The sequence below is a fragment of the Meles meles genome, chromosome 6 (genome assembly GCF_922984935.1).
Source record: "Meles meles chromosome 6, mMelMel3.1 paternal haplotype, whole genome shotgun sequence".
In the NCBI taxonomy this organism is placed as follows: Eukaryota; Metazoa; Chordata; class Mammalia; order Carnivora; family Mustelidae; genus Meles; species Meles meles.
In genome coordinates, this window is record NC_060071.1 from 59217008 (window position 1) to 59223842 (window position 6835).

Here is a 6835-nt window from a genome sequence, read left to right on the forward strand (position 1 = left end):
AATTAGTTGTGTGAAACCTGCTTCTTTAGAGACAGAATAAACAATAACTACCTTAAGCCTTCTGAAAGAGTAAAAAAGCAAGAACAAGGGAAACAAGTATCTCTATGACGTTTTCCTCTTCTACAAATAAAAGGAAGAAGATAGACATCACTTTTCCCAAAGCTTGCCTAATCATTGCTTTGATGCAATACTGTAGGAACTTACCAAGTTCTTTATTTTATGAACAGAAGCTCTTAATCAAAGTGATTTTTGTCAGGTTGGGGATAAAAGCATATATTTTGGAGGGCGGGAATTAAGAATCACCTCCACCCTCAATCTACTGGCAGGATTCCAAAAGTTTCCTTTAGAATTAACCAGATGTTTCAGAGTTATTCCTAGATCTGGAGTTATGAAGATGTGTAATGTGTGATCCTCTTATCTGTACTTTACTTATGCCAGAACTTGCAATCACAGTTCTTGAGCCAGAAAAATACCATCTCAGACCAATTAAATCAGAGTGAAACTCTGGCATCAGCCCCACTTGATTGTGCAGTTAAGGTTGAGAATGAGGATGGGCTTAGAATGAAGACGGGCATTCTTTAGGGATCATGGCATTACTTTTATTAAAAGGGCATTATTCCAAGGCAAAATAACTCAGAAGCATTAGGCACTCCCCATGCTCTCTTTTATTTAATTTTTATTTTTTGAATTAACATATAACGTATTATTTGTTTTGGGGGCACAGATCTGTGAATCATCAGTCTTACACAATTCACAGCACTCACCATAGCACATACCTTTCCCAATGTCCCTCACCCAGCCACCCCATCCATCCCATGCCCCTCCACTCCAGCAACCCTCAGTTTGTTTCCTATGATTAAGAGTCTCTTATGGTTTGTCTCCCTCTCTGGTTTCATCTTGTTTCATTTTCCCCTCCCTTCCCCTATGATCCCTCCCTTTCCCTATGATCTCATTCATATCAGTGAGATCATATGATCATTGTCTTTCTCTGATTGACTTATTTTGTTTAGTATAATACCTTCTAGTTCCATCCACATCGTTGCAAATGGCAATATTTCATTTTTTGATTGCTGCATAATATTCCTTTGTGTATATATACCACATCTTCTTTATCTATTCATCTGTTGATGGACATTTAAACTCTTTCCATAGTTTGGCTATGTGGACATTGCTGCTATAAATGCTGGGGTGCGCATGCCCCTTCGGATCACCACATTTGTATCTTTGGGGTAAATACCCAGTAGTGCAATTGTTGGGTCCTAGGATAGATCTATTTTCAACTTTTTGAGGAACCTCTATACTGTTTTCCAGAGTGGCTGCACCAGCTTGCATTCCTACCAACAATGTACGACGGTTCCCCTTTCTTCGCATCCTTGACAACATCTGCTGTTTCCTGACTTCTTAATTTTAGCCATTCTGACTGGATAAGGTGGTATCTCACTGAGGTTTTGATTTGTATTTCCCTGATGGCAAGTTATGTAGAACACTTTTTCATGTGCCTATTGGCCATTTGGATGTCTTCTTTGGAGAAGTTATCTGTTCATGTCCTCTACCCATTTCTTGATTGGATTATTGTTCTTTGGGTGTTGAGTTTGATAAGTTCTTTACAGATTTTGGGTACTAGCCCTTTATCTGATATGTTGTTTGCAAATATATTCTCCCATTCTGTCGGTTCTCTTTTGGTGTTGTTGACTGTTTCCTTTGCCGGGCAAAAGTTTTTTTATCTTGATGAAGCCCCAATAGTTCATTTTTGTCCTTGCTTCCCTTGCCTTTGGCAATGTTTCTAGGAAGAAGTTGCTATGGCTGAGGTCAAAGAGGTTGCTGCCTGTGTTCTCCTCAAGGATTTTGATGGATTCCTGTTTCACATGTAAGTCTTTTTTCCATTTTGAGTTCATTTTTTTGTATGGTGTAAGGAATGGTCCAGTTTCATTCTTCTGCATGTGGCTGTCCAATTTTCCCAACATCATTTGTTGAACAGACTGTCTTTTTTCCATTGGACATTTTTTCCTGCTTTGTTGAAGATTAGTTGACCATAGAGTTGAGGGTCTATTTCTGGGTTCTCTATTCTGTTCCATTGATCTATGTGTCTGTTTTTGTGCCAGTACCATACTGTCTTGATGATGACAGTTTTGTAATAGAGCTTGAAGTCTGGAATTGTGATGCCACCAGCTTTGGTTTTCTTTTTCAACATTCCTTTGGCTATTCGGGGTCTTTTCTGGTTCCATAGAAATTTTAGGATTATTTGTTCTATTTCTTAAGAAAAACTTGATGGTATTTTGATAGGGATTGCACTAAATGTGTAAATTGCTCTAGGTAGCATAGACATTTTCACAATATTTGTTCTTCCAATCCATGAGCATGGAACGTTTTTCCATTTCTTTGTGTCTTCCTCAATTTCTTTCACGACTATTCTATCGTTTTACAGATTCTTTGCCTCTTTGCTTAGATTTATTCCTAGGTATCTTATAGTTATGAGTGCGATTATAAATGGGATCGACTCCTTAATTTCTTTCTTCTGTCTTATTGTTGGTGTATAGAAAAGCAACTGATTTCTGTGCATTGATTTTTTAATCATTACTAAGTAGATGACCTTACTTCTGATTAGTATCTAAACTTAGCAATTGATGTTCTATGGTTTGGGACAAAAAAAACAAAAAAAAAAATTAATTAAAAATAAAAAAGACAGGAATGGCATTTAGATCTGCTTTAAGTACTATCTAAAAATGTTCTCTTGTTTTGACTTACTCCAGAAGGAAAACTTGAAACAATGAGTAAATGAGTATAAGTTACAAAGAGGCATATTTTAGCTCAACATAAGGATTTTTAAAATAGAGTTGTCCAACAGAATGGATTGTTTCAGGAAATGATGAGCTCCTTTGCTGAAGATATCCAAACTGAGACCGGATGAGCATATGCCAAGGATGCTGCAGGAAGCATTTCTGCACTGTGTGGGAGGTTAGCCAACAGAAGATGACGTCTTAGGTTCCTTCCAGTGCTAAATTCTATAATCTTAAGACTATTCCAAACACGAATAACTATCTTAATGATACAAACTCTGAGGCCTGGTTAAGAGAATGAAAAAGATGAAAAACAAACAAACAAACTTTACTTGGGTTCGAGGGAAAATAGACTATGGGAAGAAGCTTTTCTTTTTCAATGCTGAGATAAGGGGAGTTGCTATAGTCTAAAAGTCTGTTTTATGATACATGCAATTATTTTATAAAATTTAAGGCAAACAATAAAGCACACATTTCCAAAAGATAAATGAACTGAAGAACAAAAAAAAAAATCATTCACTGAATTACCAAATTTTACAAAACAGGAGGGTAAGAACTAGGCAGAAAGCCACTGAAGGATTAAGCAAGATTTTCCATAGTCATACAGTCCCACAGAGAAAAAAATGGAGTTCTAAAACTTCTAAGGGGAAGAGATCCTGATTAAAAATCCCAGGATCTCCAGGCATCTGGGTGGCTTAGTTGGTTAAGTATCCAGCTCTTAATTTTGGCTTAGGTCATGAACTCAGGGTCATGATCTCTGATCATAAGATTGAGCCCTGCCTTCTGCTCTACGCTCAGTGTGGAGTCTGATTGTCCCTCTCCCTTCCTCTCTGCTTCTCTCCCTTCACACAGGCATATGTGCACACACTCTCTCTCAAATAAAATGAATAAATACATTCTTAAAGAAAACAAAACAACCCAGAATCTCAGCTAGAAACCCAGGTGTCCACAACAGCAAAGGAGAAACAAAAAAGAGGTAGATTGAGCAATTGCCAGTTGAATCCCAGCATTGGAATGAAGTAGTCTGTCAGCACTCTATTATCCAACCAAATCCACAGAGAATGAGGACATTATCCAGAGTCACTACGTTTTAGCAAATGTAGTATTTGGCATTAATAACACACGTGGAAAACACAAAATAGGACAGGGAGAAAAAAACAGATCAATAGATGAGCTATTTATTGGAAATATCAGGTTGGAAGCAAAGGCATGATTAATAAGTTTGAAAAATAAATGACATGAAGAATTTGTAGATCGTACAGTGGCAAAATTTATTTAGAAAGTCAAATAGAATTTCTAGGGCTAATAAAATGTAATAACTGGTATTAAGAACAAGATTGGTGGGTTAAACAGAGTACTGGAAGCTAAAGAGAGGATAAGTGATCTGGAAGAAATACCAGAAAGTGTCTGCCTTGAATTTGGGTAATAAAAGGTATGAAAATACTAAAAAGTTTGTAGCTACAATATGAGAATGGTAAAAAAAGTATATTTAGTTGGTGTCCCAGACTGGGGAGGAGAAAAATAATAGGGCAGGAAACAACTGAATAAATAGGGCAAAGAATTTTCAAAGTGAAAGACATCAAGGCAAAGAAAGACACATCATATTAAAACTGTTAAAAACTGTAAACAAACAAAACAAAACAAAACCTTGAGAATAGCCAAATGGAAAAAATATATCTTACTTTGAAAGGTACAGAAATAAGAACAGTAGTCAACTTGTCAATGGAAATAATGAAAGATAATGGAATGGCATTTTCAAGTTGCTGAAAGACAGCTATATTCCTGGATTTTATACCCACCAAAAATACTCTCTAAAAGTGTAGGTAAAATAAACCATTAGCAGAGAGACAAAAAGCAAGTGAAATTATCAACAGCATATCCTCATTAAAATGCATATAAAGGTTCGTTTTGCTGGAAAATGGAAAATGGTTCCAAATGGAAGCACGGAAATTCAACAGAAATAGTAAACTGTGGATAAATAAAAATGAATACTGAGCGTACAAAGCAATAATTACAATGCCTTCTGGGAACTAAAACAAATGCAGTAGTACAATGATTGGTACAATAACACAAAGGATGGTGACACATGAACATAAAATATTCTAAGGTCTTAGCCTTGGTCAAGAAGTTTTAAATGTATAGAATTATATTAGGTTGTAATAAATCCAGACTAGAGAATGTATTCTTTAGGATATGTACTCAACATAGTAAAAAAATGTATAATTAACAAACCAATAAAGGGGGGGGTAAAATAATGAAGGAAGTCTATTTAACCTTAAATAATGTAAAGAAGGAAAAAGAAGAACAAGAAATAAGTAAAAAGAGCAAAAAACAGATCATTATAAACATGAACACATGAATAATTACATTAAAAGAGGTTGCTCTAGTTATAAGCAAACATTTTGAAACAAGATTTTTGAACAAACATTTTGAACATTTTGAACAAACATTTTGAACAAGATTAAAAAATACAATCAGATGCTATTTATAATTGATAGTCTTTATATATAAAGATTGAGAAAGGGTAGAAGTAAAAGATGGAAAAATATATACCACTGTAACTCTAATTAGAAAAACTGGTGCAGTTATTCTACTTTTAAAATGGATATATGATAAAAGGTAATCCACCAGAAAGATAAAACAATTCTAAATGTGCTTTCACATACTTTCAAATAACTAAAGCAAACATTGATAAAACTTAAGGGAGAAGACAAATCCATAAAACCACCTCTCTCAATTATTGGTAAAGAAATGAAAGGAAAAAAATCAGCAAAGATATAGAAGATCTAAAGAATACTTTTAATAAACCTACCTTAATTGACGTATATACAGTATCACATCCAACAGTAATAGAATACACATTCTTTATAAATACATATTGATCATATATCAAAACTGGTCATGTGGGCCATAAAGCAAGTCTCAACAAATTGCAAGAGACTAAATCATTTAGAGTACAATCTTTTTTCACTACTTAATTAAGCTAGAAATCAGTAAGCAAAAAATAACGAGTATCTTTGTTTCATATCCTAAACTAAGACTACAACAAATAAGAACCATCAGAAGTTTTCCACTGCAGAAACTGATCCAGGAGTACTTTTTAAACATTTAAAACTGTGCTGTCAAATAAATTTACATTTATTTTCAGTTAATTGCCAAAAAAATCCACATAGCATATGTTTTGATTAACTTTTTATAGGTAAAATAATATATACAATTGCTTTTCTTAATTGTTTTTGCTTATAAATCAGTTTCCTTCTTTTATTTTCTTTTTTTTTTATCATGAAAAAAACTGTATTTAGATTTAGCCAGCTGGACTCAGTTTAGATGATCCCAATTTTGTTGGCAACATCCAAAGCATCATAGTCAGGGGCAGTCGAACGTATGCCTTCTTCTCTCCATCAGGCCTGATTAAGGTGTTGACCTTGGCTACATCAATGTCATAGAGCTTCTTCACAGCCTGTTTGATCTGGTGCTTGTTGGCCTTGACATCCACAATGAACACAAGTGTGTTGTTATCTTCTATTTTTGGCTGACTCAGTAGTTAGGGAGGACTTGATTATAGCACAGTGATCAAGCTTGTTTCTCCTGGGGGTGCTCTTTCGAGGGTATTTGGGCTGCCTTCAGAGACGCAGAGTCTTGGGTCGTCAGAACATAGGTGATGTGCGGGTCTTCTTTTTTTTGTGACTGTGGACGCCTTTCAGCACCACTTTCTTGGCCTTCAAAGCCTTTGCTTTGGCTTCGGCTTTGGGAGGGGCAGGGGCTTCCTTCTTAGCTTTCGGCGCCATCTTCATAAAAGGGAGGTTCCTTCTTTTAAAGATGTTACTCTGTATGCCTGGATCACTAACATGATAAAGGTTATAGCTAAATTGAAAACTTTGTTATTAAAAAAGAGCCAACCTGTCAACTTACTTCACATATTTAGTCAACTGCGACTAAAATAAGAAAACCTTAAACATGTCTACTAACTTTGATAGACTGACCATATGGTCCATTGCTAGCAGGTGCCCAATGAGAAGTACTCTGAACATGTAGAATTTCTTTGGGATGAGAGAGGC

General features: G+C 35.4%; 1 pseudogene; it reads right to left on the bottom strand.

Moving 5' to 3' along the window:
- Nucleotides 1–6100: 6100 nt before the first annotated feature.
- Nucleotides 6101–6565, bottom strand: LOC123943110 (annotated as a pseudogene).
- Nucleotides 6566–6835: the final 270 nt, after the last annotated feature.